The sequence below is a fragment of the Melozone crissalis genome, unplaced genomic scaffold (genome assembly GCF_028551555.1).
Source record: "Melozone crissalis strain CALT ecotype California unplaced genomic scaffold, PUWL_Pcris_2 ptg000083l_1, whole genome shotgun sequence".
Taxonomy (NCBI): Eukaryota; Metazoa; Chordata; class Aves; order Passeriformes; family Passerellidae; genus Melozone; species Melozone crissalis.
In genome coordinates, this window is record NW_026535860.1 from 2,178,555 (window position 1) to 2,192,821 (window position 14,267).

General features: G+C 42.8%; 1 long non-coding RNA gene across 1 annotated transcript; it reads left to right on the forward strand.

The window, feature by feature from the left end:
* Positions 1-453: 453 nt before the first annotated feature.
* Positions 454-1,929, forward strand: LOC128946699 (uncharacterized). The gene is made up of 3 exons (XR_008483991.1): positions 454-534; positions 1,116-1,226; positions 1,893-1,929. It is a non-coding gene; the product is annotated as an uncharacterized LOC128946699 (long non-coding RNA).
* The last annotated feature ends 12,338 nt before the right edge of the window (positions 1,930-14,267 follow it).

The following is a 14,267-nucleotide window of genomic DNA, read 5'->3' on the forward strand; positions in this document are numbered from 1 at the left end:
GACTTTTTGGAGGATATTCATATGAAAAACTTAAAAGGAAAAACTGTAGTCAAAATGCACAGCTGGGAGAAAATGTACCATAAAACCTGTGAAAATCTGATACAGATTTACAAGAGAGGGAATAAAATCTCCATCTGTATTTGTTTTTTTTCCAAGGCATTCACAGCATTTAGGGTGACTGCTTAGGGCAGTCTTCCCCATTGTGCTGTTGCCATTTTTCCTTTGAGTATTTTCTAACTCACTTCAGGCCAAAGTTCAACTCTTTATTAAAAAAAACCCTGAACTTTTAAATAGGAACCACTTGAATCATATACCTGAAAAGTAACAGTGTTTGTGCTCAAAAATAAGAGGTAAGAAAAAATAATCAACATAGTCATTCCTAAACAAATAACAGCAGCAATTCTGCTTTCTCCAAAGGTGAATAAATTGCAGTTAGAAATGGAAAATATGAACAAGCAACATAAGGAAGAAGTTGACATCTATCAAAAAGACATAGAAACAAGAAAAGTAAATGAAAATAAACTTCGTGAAGAGGTGAGAGGTGTTAATTTTTACTGCAATTTATTTTTTTTAGTTTAAAATGTTGTTCTGAAGCTTTAATATCCAGAGTCCTTGCTCATATTTCAGTCTTATCAACATAAATGGAACTTGTTTTGTATGCCTGTGAGCAAAGCTTTAGTACATTAGGTGCTTAGGTTGGAATATTTGAATATGTCTTTGACAATGAGAACTCCATTAAAAATTCCTTCTTTCAAGATATAGTTTAAAGAAATTCCACCCTTGGTATAAAGTCAGCACAATTAAATTAGATTATAACTTCTCCCATATTAGGATTTTTCCGCCCACACTTTTTTGATGGCAATGCTAAGAAATGTTAGGGCAGAGTGCTTGAAATGGCCTTTTGGTTTGCAGTGAGCTTGCCTGCCATGGCTGTACCTTTGATCTTGCCCATTTTAACAATCTGCAGAAAAGATGAGGGATTTGAAAGGGATCTTAAAAGCAAATAAAGCCCAAGTGGGACTGCAAACTTTGCACCCACAGGGGGAAGAAGAAATTGAGATTTAAAAGAAATATATTGTTATCTTGATGAATGAAATGCAATTTATTACTGACAGGTAGAAAAGATGAGGTTGCTTTGTGATGAAACTGCAATGATACAGAGAGAAACTGATGCCAGATGTCAGCACAAGATAACTGAGATGGTGGCACTGATGGAAAAGCACAAGGTCGGAGATTTTCCTGCTTGCTGTGATTTGCAATGGGTGATACCATGTCAATACCATGTTTATAACTTGTGACACCACGTTAATGACCTTTCCAAAGCAGAAACAGGCCTGAGTCTGGGAAAAGGAAGATGAACACATGCTGGACTTTGCATCATCTAAAATCAAATTCATTTGAAGAATATGAACACATTCCTATGGGCAGATACATTCCATTCATCTAAACTTCTGGGATTTTTAGATTTTTTTTTCAATTCAGGCTTCCTTTGATACCATCTGAATGCAATATTTTTCAGTATCAGTTTGGCCTCTTTCTCAGAGGTTACCTAGTGACTGTCAGCAGTTTAGCCTGACACATTTTAGTTTACCTTTGTATTCCTCATTTTGCAATATCTTTAGCAGCTACATTAATAAAGATGGCACAGCTGGCTCTTAGTGCTGAGCACATATTGCTGCACAGAAATAAAGTACTCTCTGCCAGTCCACAAAATAATACTTGAATTGAGCATTTCCTGTTTTACAGTTTCTGCAGAAGCATCAATGAATCTTTTCTTTATGAATCTTAAGAGCCTGGTTTGAAAAAATGATGTTTTAAGACTGGATAACTCTATATTGCAACATTTAGTCACATGTTTTGAGTTAGTTGTTGGTTTGGTTTTTTTACCACAGAATGAATATGATAAAATGGTTGAAGAAAAAGATGCAGAGTTAAAAGTATATAAAATGAAACAGCAAAAGCAGTTCTCATCAGAAAGGGCACTGGTAAGGAGCACTTTGCAATGGTCAATAATTCAGTGAAGGGGCTGATGTCCTTGTGTAGTGGTTTTATACTGGCTAAGTGCCAGGCACACACAAAAAAACATTCACTCATTTTTCTCTGCTATTGTTGAGCAGAGGAGGGGAAAGAAAAATTCAAGGACTGAGTTGAGATAACGATTAGGAGAAAAACACTTTGAGGGTAAAGCAGATTCAAACTTAAATAGTGCAAAAAAATTATTATTAATAGAATTAAAAGTGAGTAATGATAATTAAACGCAACCCTTAAAACACCTTTTTTCCCAATCCCTCCCTCTTGCCCACCGACAGCACAGAGAGACAAAAGATGTGATCTTCGGTCAGTTTGTGACTTGTAAAGATCTTTTTTCAATTTGCTTAGAGAGTTTCTTTTTCCTGCTGTGCTCTGGGGTCTTTCCCACCAGAGACATTCTCTGGGAACTCTTCCAGTGTGCTTTTAATTTTTACCCGCAGCAGTCCCACCCAACCTGCTGCAACAGATCTTATTCTGGGCGCTAAAAACTCCAAATGTTTCTAAAAATAAATTGGAGTGGCAGTGTGTTTGTGTCTGCTCCTCCAGGTAGTGGGTCGTGTTCTGACTCCGCACTTTGAATAGGAAACTTTTGTTTTAAATATTTAGATTGTGCCCTCTCACCCCTGTTCTATTGTGCCCTCTCACCCCTGCTCTCCCAAGGGTTTTAAGGTATTACCTTGAACACTTCTGATCAAGTACCTGTTTCTTACAGTGCTTCAGTCTTTGTTAAACAAGCTAAAGCAAAGCTTCAAGTATAGGGCTGAAAAGCAAATAGAATTATCTTGTGTATCTAATGAGTGTCCCTGTTAATTACTGCCTCACTTGGGACTGTTTTCCTTTTTCTGGGCTGTGCAGAGTTAACCCTGTCCTTTGTTTAACGGTTTGTAGGAAAATGAGCTGTCATGTTTGAAAAGGGAACTGTCCTCCCTTAAGGAACAGCTGAGAGCAGAAATGGAAGAAAAGGTGGAGTTTTTTATTCCCTGAGCAGTGGGGGTGAGAGGTGTGGCCTGGGCTTGTGCTGTGGGAGGGGTTGGGTAAGAAATGAAACTGAACAGAAAAACAGTGACTTTGGAATGCTGGGGTTGTGCTAAATCTGGTCATGTATTTGTGTGAACTTTGTAACAGTCTGTGATTATAGATTACATATAAATAAACAAACAACAAAACAAAACTCTCCTTTATTTTAGGTAATTTTAACTAGCTAAAGCAAAAAAGTTCCCTAAATTGAAGGGGTTTTTCAGTGACTTTGGAATGCTGGGGTTGTACCAAACCTGGTCATATTTTTGTGTGAACTTTGTAGCAGTCTGTGATTATAGACTGTGCTCTGTAATTAGACCAAGAAGATTTTTAACAACTGAATTCAAATCAATATTTCCTTGCTGTCACATAACTCTTTTGTATGAGAATCTTGTAAAAGAGCACTCTGGCAGTGTGATTCCTGAAAGTGAAAAGAAACACAAGGTAACTTTAACTTTTTAATTGCTTTTAGAATTTGGTAGTATTTATATGTGTAGAATCAATTGAAGTGCCATGATAATTTATTTCCATTCAACAAAAGACAGTAGAATGCTTTAGACTTAAAATTTTAAATTATAGAAAATACAAATTGATGTTCCTGGGACTCCTAAACCTTGTTTAGATCTATGCAGTGAATCTATTCATGTAAAAAATAGAAACTCTCCAAATTATATTCCTAGGAAAAAAAAAAAAAAAAAAAAAAAAAAGTCTTCTTCAGTACAGGAAGCCCCTTGGGCAGTCCAACATTGAAGTTTTGTAACTCCTAACAGTGAATTTTTCTTGTTGCATTTTTCTGCCTGTATTTCTTACTTCTCTGTAGATTTTTTTTTTCCCCCTGGGATAAGAAGGGATTTTAAAGGGTCACACCATTCCATGGAGATATGAGACAGCAGTTTCTGGAAGGGCTCCCAGTGTGTAATTTTTCTTGCTCAGTTGTTGATTTTTTTATGTCTCTAGAACTGATTTACTTAGTCTTAAAAGTGTCCATTTGTAAAGGCACTTTTCCTCTATGGAAGAGAAAAAAGCTGATACAGCTGTAAAAATGGTCAAAGTATCAAAGTAGTCCTGACTGCAGAACTGACCCTTCTTCCCTGTCAGGAGTTCACTTGTGGTTTTCACATTGGAACAATGGAATCCAGCACCATTTTGATGTTTTCTGTCTAAAAAAGGACTGCACTGGACCATTCAATGCTTCTCAGTTTCACTTCTAGTGAAAAGACTATTTTAAGAAACACCAATCTTGATGTAGCTACCAATCTTTCTTTGAAAGCCTTTTCCTGCAGTTTTGTTTGTTCCCATTTTCTTTGATGTTTATCAGAGTCCAATGTAGTGGCTGCAGTTCAGAATAACCTGGATTTCTGCAGATAAGCATGGAGAACTTAAATACAATGTGCCATGAAACTCAGCTCTTCCATAGCTTCCCCTTCATTCTCCTCATTTGGCAACAAAAATAATATAAAAAATGATATTTCCACCCCACCCCACTTTGTTTGGGTCTTTGCTCCATCTCTGGATGGAAAGATCAGAGTTCCACCATTTCTCTCAGGTGAATTCTTGGACACTCAGACTGTAAACTGGGTCCTGAGTTTGGCTTTAGATTCCATACTTACCCCATAAAATGTAATCTAAAAATAGAAACATTTTCTTTCCCAGACATGTGTTATAAAGACTCCTCCAAGGGATAAAATGCAGAGTGGAAGAAGCACAAACCTGCCTGCAGGGCAGAGCAGCAGGAAAAAGCAGAAAGTGCTTGTGCAGCTGGACACTCAGTCAGACAGCTCTGAGCACACTGACCTCCTGGTAAGAGCCAGAGAACAAATCGTGGGCTGAGCAGCTCTTTGTGCTCACTGCTGGGGCCGAGAATGGAAATAAAGAGTTTGGGCTTCCACATTCCAGCCAATATTTATGTATATTTTTAATTTATTGGTTCTTTCTGGAATTGTAGTTGTATGTACATAATTAACATTCTTTTTATTGAACTGTTATGCCTCATAATGACAACTTTTCTTTTTCATAATTTAATATCCTTAGGCAGAAAGAAAAAGTAATTTTAATATAGTGTGACTAAGTAACTTTTAATTTAACTTTCAACTTTTAATCATATAGAGCATAGTCTCGGAAGAAGAAACATTTAAAAATCTGTACAAAGATTATCCACAAGCTTCACAGTTACATTCCACAGCACCAAAAAAGGTATGTTAGCCTTTCCTAAGATTAAAGCAAGCAGTTAATCAGATTGTTTACAGAAACGAAAGGATGGCTTTATTTTCCTTCCCAGAGCCCAGCTCCATGCAGTGTGAAATCTCCAGGCTCTGCTCTGAAACTCAAAACCATGAGGAGGATGCGCGAGGCGGGCTGGACTGCACTCTCCAAAATGGACAGGAAAAGGAAAATTAAAGATGCTGTAAAGCTCTTTGCTTAAAATGCAGAAATGCCCAGTGCTGTGGCATTGCTTGCACGGTTGTTCTTCTCTCAGGGTTAGGAATTTGTTGCTTTTTTCTGTCATACTCAGTGTGTTTAATACTTCAAAATGTTGGGACAAAAATGAGCCAATTTTAAATTTTGAAATAAATAGAACTACATAGAAAGTTGTTTCAAAGCTGTTTCTGGCATTATAAACTCTGGTTTAAAAACTTCTGTTCTTTTACATTTGCTCTGTTTTTCTTAACACATAAATACTTAGTGGAAGAAATGTAGCTGTTAAATGAATGTTCTTTTACCTGAAGTCCTCTTGCTTTTTCCTGCATTTTAATGGCTGTTAGACCTGTCTTTTTAGACTGTTTTGTTTTCAGAATGTTAAAATGGTTTTGAAACTTCTAAAATTTCAGTAGAGTTACTTGTATTTAAAAAGATTTCAGCTTCACAAGGAGTAAAATATGCACATTATAAGATTGTGAAAACAATGTTAAGATGCCATTAAATTGTTTATCTGAAATATAAAGTGTGGGACTATCTGTTGTTGCTTTAAATATTTGAACACAGACAGAAATCACCCACCAGCCTTCCTAGGGACCAGCAGAAGTGCAAGGATAGATTAGAACATCTATTTCTGTATTAATCCCTGATTAATCTTTGTCAAGATCTCTGGCTGGTCAGAGTGACCCCAAGAACAGTTCCAAAGTCTCTTTTCCCAGTCTGGTGCTTGAAGAAGGAGTCAGGGCTCTTCATTTCTCAGTCTCAAGGTTGTTTCATTTATCTTATCTGTAAAAAATTTTCTCCTGCCCTGTCAAGGTCAGCTCAGCAGGACAGTCTGAGGCATTCTGCCTCCCCTGGGGCAGTGTTATGTCTTATTACTACAAACTACATGTACAATGTTTACAATTACTTTCCAATACCTATCATCTATGTTAGACAGTGAGCTTCTACTCTAAACTGATCTGTAAGTGCTACCAACACAGCAGAAGAAGAAGAAGGAGAAAGCTGGACACACACAGTTCCCTCCATCTTGCCCCCTGAACCCCCATACCAGAAACCCCAAAATCTACATTTTCACCCCGTAGTAGCTTCACTAATACGCTACCTAAACTGTTGTGGCTTGCTGATCTTCATAGAAGGTTGGTAACTTGCTCCATGGGTCATAATCAAAACCACAGGGGCATTCTGGGCTCTGTGCCAGGGTCTCTGAGCCCCCTGGCAGGGGTCTGGGCTGCTCAGGACAGCCAGAGGGATGTCCTGGGTCCTGACAAATCTTGGTTCCACAACAATGACAAACCCTGCTTCAGAGCCTAGACATAACAAGAAAACTACAAGTACATCTTAATCCCCGAGCCCCCTGCCCATCGCTGGGGGCTCTGGGGGTTTCTCCCCCTGTCCCGGTGTAGGATTGATGGGGGTGGCACGGTCGGGACGCATGGAGATGAGAGATCTCTGCAGCCAGGTCGTGGAACTTGGGGTTGTGATAAATAGGTGTGATTCGTGCTGATAAAAATTGAAACAGTAATCAATATTGATACAGTAATTAATATTTGAGAATAATAAAACAGTTAATAGCTAAAAGTTGTAATGCCAAAGAAGAGAGGGAAAGGAGGGTCTCCACCCACCCCCCCCTTCCCAGCAGATGTTCTCAAGGACCACAGGAAAGAAGCGGAAGATACCGTTGCTAACAATGACGAAGAACCTGGTTGGGTCCAAGAAAATGCTAATTATAAGGGACTTATTGTCTTGATATGCAGATGCAGTGATACATTAGTCTTGGCTTACATTGTACTGGCTTGGTGCGCATGTGTAACCCAAAGGTGAATTAAAGGACAACGAAGAAGACTACAGAGCCTTCATCAGTGACGACCCCCAAAGACTTGTGTGACCACCAAACCGAGTGGTGGCGCATGCGTGATAAGGGTGGTAATGAGGGCGGAGATAGAGATATGATGAACCGAAAATGGGAGGAGATGGCATTTACACATGGCATATAAGGGGTGACTTTCACTTGGCAAGCTTGCACGTGAAGTGGCAAGGGTCATTGAACTCTGCCCTCCGTACCCCGCAGTTGTTTTTGCTTATGCGCTATTATTTGAACCAAATTATCCCTTATTTATATATTTTCTAAACTATTCAATTAAAATTGCTGCTACCTTAAATATTGTTTGGTTTTTTTTTATGATGGATAATTGGGCAAACATAACAGGATTTATTGCAAAGGGCCTGGGTGCAGGGCCCTGCTGGGATTTGCGGTTTATTGCAAAGGGCCTGGCTGCAGGGCCCTGCTGGGATTTGGGGTTTATTGCAAAGGGCCTGGCTGCAGGGCCCTGCTGGGATTTGGGGTTTATTGCAAAGGGCCTGGCTGCAGGGCCCTGCTGGGATTTGGGGTTTATTGCAAAGGGCCTGGGTGCAGGGCCCTGCTGGGAGCTGCAGCCACACCTGGAGCAGGCCCGAGAGAGGAGAGGAGGAGAGAGGATGAGAAGGTAAGAGAGTAAAAGCGTAAGAGAGTAAAAGGGGTAAGAGCATCTAAGGCAAGAGCTAAGAGACAAGAGGTAAGAGCAAGAGTAAGAGAGGTAAGAGCTAAAACAGCAAAGTTCCCATTACAATATAATAAATCTTCTGTGTTGAATATTCTGATTCTCACTAAGCAATCTAGTACAAGATACAAATCCTACAGCATTTCCATACCACCTGTAAGAATCATTACATTACCATACTGTGCTACATTTTAAACCCTAAAAACTCCTCTGTGGACCCCTTCAGTAGGGGCTGCTCTGACCCTGGGACCTGCCTGCAAGCAGAAGGAATTGTTTCATCAAAAGGGGATTACTTTCAGCAGCCACACCATTGTTTTCCCGTTGTTCAGTAACTAAGGGATCTCATAGCTTGCTTTCATTTCAATCTCGCTTATAGTTTCCATATTCTCAAAATCTTTTGCCAGACAATCATATTTGTAAGGCTTTCCTGTTTCATCTTCCCCAACACCCCAGAGCCGGCGCTGCTGCGGCCGTGGGGCAGAGGGGGTGCGAAAGGGGGATCCGGGCTTGGAGCGGGAGGAAGGGGAGGGAGAGGGGAAGGGGAGGAGCAGGAACAGGAGCAGCACGGAGGGAGCAGCCCGAGGAGGAGCAGCAGCAGGGCAAGGAGCATTGCGGGGTTCCACGGCGAGCCCGCAGCTCGGCTGGGCCCGGCAGCATCGCATTGCCCCGCGTCCCGCAGGTGAGCGCCGAGGGGAAGCGGCAGCTCCGGGAGGGTTTTTGTGGGGGGAAGAGGGGGATTCTGCTGGGGTTTGGACCTTGCCGATTCCAGAGTTATGAAAAGTGCGTATTATATGGCTCTATGCAGATATTTACTGTGGGAATCCATAAAATCAGAGGGGTTTGGGAAAGCTGCAAAAGGCAGGCCTCAGAGACAGCAGAACTGTGAGTAGAGCGCAGCCATGAGATAGGTCAGCAGAAAAATTGTTTAAACTGTAGAAAAAGCAAGGGCAAATAGAACAATGCCCTGTGTATTAACGCTTGTCTGAATAGCTCTCTAAGCTGCAGAAAGTTTATTTAGCAAGATGTTAGGAAAGTTGAAGCTTAAGAATGGAGCTCAGTGCGTTGTGTTTTAAGGCTTACAAGCAGGTATTGTATTCGAAATAAGCAAGCATTGTTTTAAGCAAAGGTATGTGTGCTGATGGTGTGTGAAAAACGGCAATCACTTGTTTTTAAAATTTTAAAAGTTTAATAGCAATAAAATAGTTCTACAAATAGTAATATAATTAGAGTAATAATAATTTAGACAATTTGAATTAGGACAATACGAGACAACAAATATAAAGAGTTACGGACGTCTGGGTACCTTTTTCTGGGCAGCACGAGCCCGAAAAAGGACCCCCGCTAACGAAGATTAACCCTTAAAAACAATAGCCCATTGCATATTCATACACCTCATAGATGACGCATAAATTCCATTCAAACATTCAAACACAGGATTCTGTGGTTCTGGTCAGTGTCAGCTTCTTCCTCTGAATCCTAACAGCACCTTCGAGGCGGGAAGAAGTTCTTTTCTTCTGATAAGAGAGCAATAAATTCTTTTTCTCTGAAAGATTTAGGTGTCCTGTGGCTGCTATCTCACTGCACGTCCTTTCTTTAAAAAAGTATCCTACATAGCATTGTTTCTGTGTTAACAATTTTTATAACCTAAAACTATATTTAACACGGTACTTAAGAGAATTAATACAGCATTACTTTCTAACACAACACATATAATATTCATTTAATATTTGCAAAAAGCCAATCATAAAATACAGGCATTTTCACATTTACCATATGTATTTTGATGTATTGATCAGTAGTGCTGTATTAACAGTTTGATAATAAATGTAGTCTTGTAATTAAAAGGTAACTTTTGTAGTTAAAAGAAGAACTATGTCAGTGAGGTTTTTTTAAAGAAAGGAATGAGGCACTCGCATCAGATAGCAGCCACAGGACACCTGAATCTTTCAGAAAAAAGAATTTTTTGCTCTCTTTTCAGAAGAAACTAACTTCTTCCTGCCTCGAAGGGGCTGTTAGGATTAGAAGGAAGAAGTTGATGATGGCCAGACAGAATCCTGTGTTTGAATGGAATTTATGCATCATGTATGAGGTGTATGAATGTGCAATGGGTTATTGTTTTTAAGGGTTAATCTTTGTTAACGGGTGTCCTTTTTCAGGCTCGTGCTGCCCAGAAAAAGGTACCCGGACATCCATAATTCTTTGTATTTGTTGTCTTGCATTGTCCTAATTCAAATTGTCCAAATTATTATTACTCTAATTGTATTACTATTTTTAGAACCATTTTATTACTATTAAACTTTTAAAATTTTAAAAACAAGTGATTGGCATTTTTCACAGGAGTTGAGTCCCAAATATATTTTGGTGTCGCTGAGAGAGGTATTTTTAATTCATTTGATGAGGGGATATTTTTGGATCTCTCAGGAATGCAAAGGGGAGCAGGGGAAGTGTTGAGTGCCTGGAGTGGAGGGATGCTGGGGAAAGGGGACCCTGGAACACCTGATGTAAAATTTCAATGGTCAATCCAAATTTTACTTCTATACCTTTTATTTTAAAGCAAGCAAGCAGCGCTGGGTGGCCGGGGAGTCACTGCTCCACTCACAGCACACACAGTTCAGTAAAGTATATATACTGTTTTTAAGCCTACAAAGCATTTTCCAATGTGCTTGGTTAGTCCAAATTAGCAAATATCAATAAGCTGAGAGCAGTAATTTCATAATATTTCTATGTTGTCCTTGATTCCTATCCTTGTGGTTGTCTGGAGGGAGGCCTTGCACTGGTGTCTGCTACATGATTTTGTCAAGTGCATCAAGCTTTTTATTATACATAAGCTTTTAATTGCTTTGTTGCAATATCTCTTAGCTTTACCCCAACTTCCTCTAATTTGTTCTAAGCATCAGTCATCTTGCTCCCTCATCTCTTTTGCTCTACTATACTTCTTTGATTTTGATGCTTTTTTTGGCTGTTTGGTCAGAAAGTTTCAAAACCTTTCTTTGTGTCTGTTTTGGACACAGCAGATAGAAGCATTTGCTGATTCCATTGCCAATTGGCATGTATCTCAAAAACAATTTCCACAGAATCAGGGGAGGGTGAGCCCTGGGACCCCCCCAAAACCCCCTCATCATGCCTGAGCAGGACCCGGGAGAGGGGGAATGCCCAGGACCCACAGCCCCCCCAGCAGCTCTGAGAAGAGGGACCCCCATAACCCCAAAGTGAGGACACTGGAAACAGGGAACTCCTGGGAGAGGTTTTTGGACTCCTTGATTTTTGGAGGTATTTCTGGCCACCAGACGTCTGGTGACTTCTAGAGATGGACTTGCCCAGTGGGACCTCTGAAGGCAATGCACTCACATCTTGTTTTTCCCCCAAATCAGGATTTCCCATTCCCAAACCTCATCTGGATGGAGAAGGCTGTGAGGAAGAGGAAGATGCCCCAGGGCACTGAGGCAGGTGAGGAGGAAGTCAGTGCCCCTTTTCCCCTCTGTCCTGCTCCATCTCCCAGCCCAGCACGGCCCCGGCTGCAGCTCAGCCCCACTGCTGATGCTGTCCAGCCAGGGATGCACTGGGGGGATCTCCTTCCCCTTTCCCTGTGGCACCGAGGCAAATCCCATCCTGTCCTTGTCCTTCCTCCCCCAGGGAAGGAGCTGAGGATGGAGACCAGGGAGGACAAATCCCGAAGGCAGAACCTCGTGGAAGAGGCTGTTTTGAGCAGCTCCAGGGCACAGGAATCCACCGGGGAGGAAAAGCCCCAGAGATCCCTCAGGAGGAGGGGCTGCAAACCCAGCCCAGGGTGCTCCGAGGAGGAAAGACTCACCCTGAGCCAGGAAGGCAGCCAGAGATGTGGCCAGAGCGCTGAGGTGGTGGTCCATGAGCAGCTTGATGATGGCAAGAAGCCCCACCAGTGCTTGGAATGTGGGAAGAGTTTCGGCAGGAGCGACCACCTGCTCATCCACCAGAGGACCCACACCGAGGAACGGCCCTATGAGTGTGGGGAATGTGGGAAGAGCTTCAGGATCAGCTCCCACTTGATCGTCCACCAGAGGATCCACACCAATGAACGGCCCCACAAGTGTGGGGAATGTGGGAAGAGCTTCAGGATCAGCTCCCACTTGATCGTCCACCAGAGGATCCACACCAATGAATGGCCCCACGAGTGTGGGGAATGTGGGAAGAGCTTCAGGATCAACTCCAACCTGATCGCCCACCAGAGGATCCACACCAATGAACGGCCCTATGAATGTGGAGAATGTGGGAAAGGGTTCAGGAGGAGCTCCAGCCTGAAACTCCACCAGATGATCCACACTGGGATACGACCCTTTGTGTGTGGGGAGTGTGGGAAGGGCTTCCGTGACAGCTCCCGCCTGATCATCCACCAGACAATGCACACTGGGGAGTGCCCCTACACGTGCTCAGAGTGTGGGAAGAGCTTCATTGAGAACTCCAGCCTGATTCTGCACCAGAGGATCCACACTGGGGAGAGGCCCTACAAGTGCAGGGAATGTGGGAAAAGCTTTAGGCAGAGCTGCCATCTGAATGCCCACCAGAGGATCCACACTGGGGAGAGGCCCTATAAGTGTAGGGAATGTGGGAAAAGCTTCATCGACCCCTCTGGCCTGAGTGTCCACCAGAGGATCCACACTGGGGAGAGGCCCTACAAGTGTGGGGAATGTGGGAAATGCTTCAGGCAGAACTCTAAGCTGATTGCCCACCAGAAAATCCACACTGGGGAGAGACCCTATGAGTGTTCTGAGTGTGGGGAGAGGTTTCAGAGCCAATACCATCTCCTCAAGCATCAGCAGATTCACACAGAATAGAGGCCCTTCTGCTGCCCTGACTGCAGGAAGGGCTTTTAGAAAAACTCCACCCTCGTCACCCACCAGTGGATCCACACTGGGGAGAGGCCCTGACAGTGTCCCAAGTGTGGGAAGAGCTTCTCCCAGAACTGTGCCGTGACCCAACACCAAGGGAGGCAGCAGTAAGGGATGCCCAACAAGTGCCCTGTGTGCAGGAAGAGTGTTACCTTGATTTTTAAAGATTTTCTGAGCCTTCTAATGTTTACATTCTTGTAGCAAACTTTCTCAAACACTTTCTGTAAATAACTTCTTGTTTGGCATTCTTTTATAGAAGAAGAAAAATTTGATGGACTGTTGGTTTGTCCAGTGTCATTGGAGAGGTGGCACTTTCACCCTCCAATCCACGGTCGCTTTTAGAAAACTATAAATGTTGGAGTCAGGAAATAAACTTCCCTTTTCTTCCCCTTGAGAGCAGCAGTGTGTGCGCTCGTGTTGTTTTGTGTCCTACAGTGACAGGAAGAGCTTTGAGCGCTGCTTCAACTCCATCCCCCATTGGGGACCCCCACTGGATGGTCCACAGTGACCCTCTCTGTGCAGAGACTTGGTCATCCATGGTCCTGGTGATCCATGTTGGGAAGACACCTGGCTGGTGGTCTCCACGTCTTCCTGGCTCCCCTTGGGCACTTGGACACGGCCAGAGAAAAATCCATTGGGATGCAAACAGACATCAGAATTTCACAGGGGACAGCACAGTTTTTTACTTTTGACACCAAAAAAGTCTCACCTTTTGCATCCAATCATTGCTTCGAGTGGCATCCAGAATTCCAAATGGTGTTGGAGGTCTTTTCCAACCTGAATCATTCCATGATTCTAATTCTCTCTGGCCCACCAGCATCTTCCACAGCCAAATGGTGTTTGACTGGGGCAAAACCCAGGATTTTGGAGACAATGGAGTGGAAGTCTTTCTAGAAAAGGTCCTTTCTACCCGCCCAGGCACACGGATACTCAGCCAGCATGGACCCGTAAATGCTTTTATTTTGGCCTTTATTTTCGTTCATTTTTCATTATCCTTCACCCAACATTGGGGTAAATATAAAGACATTTAACTCACACACACATGGTGACATTGTGGGACATGGGTGGGGACATGGTAGGGATGGGGACAAGGACCTGGGTGGGGATGTGGTGGGGATGGAGTCAAGGACCTGGGTGGGGATGTGGTGGGGATGGGGACAAGGACCTGGGTGGGGATATGGTGGGGATGGGGACAAGGACCTGGGTGGGGATATGGTGGGGATGGGGACAAGGACCTGGGTGGGGATATGGTGGGGATGGGGATCAGGACATGGCTGTGGATGGTGATATTGGGCATGGGGGGTGTCACAGATAGAGATGGTGACATGGGGCTCTATGGCCGTGGATGAGGAAATGGGGGACATGGCCATGGATGGTGACACAAGTGGCCTAGAGACAA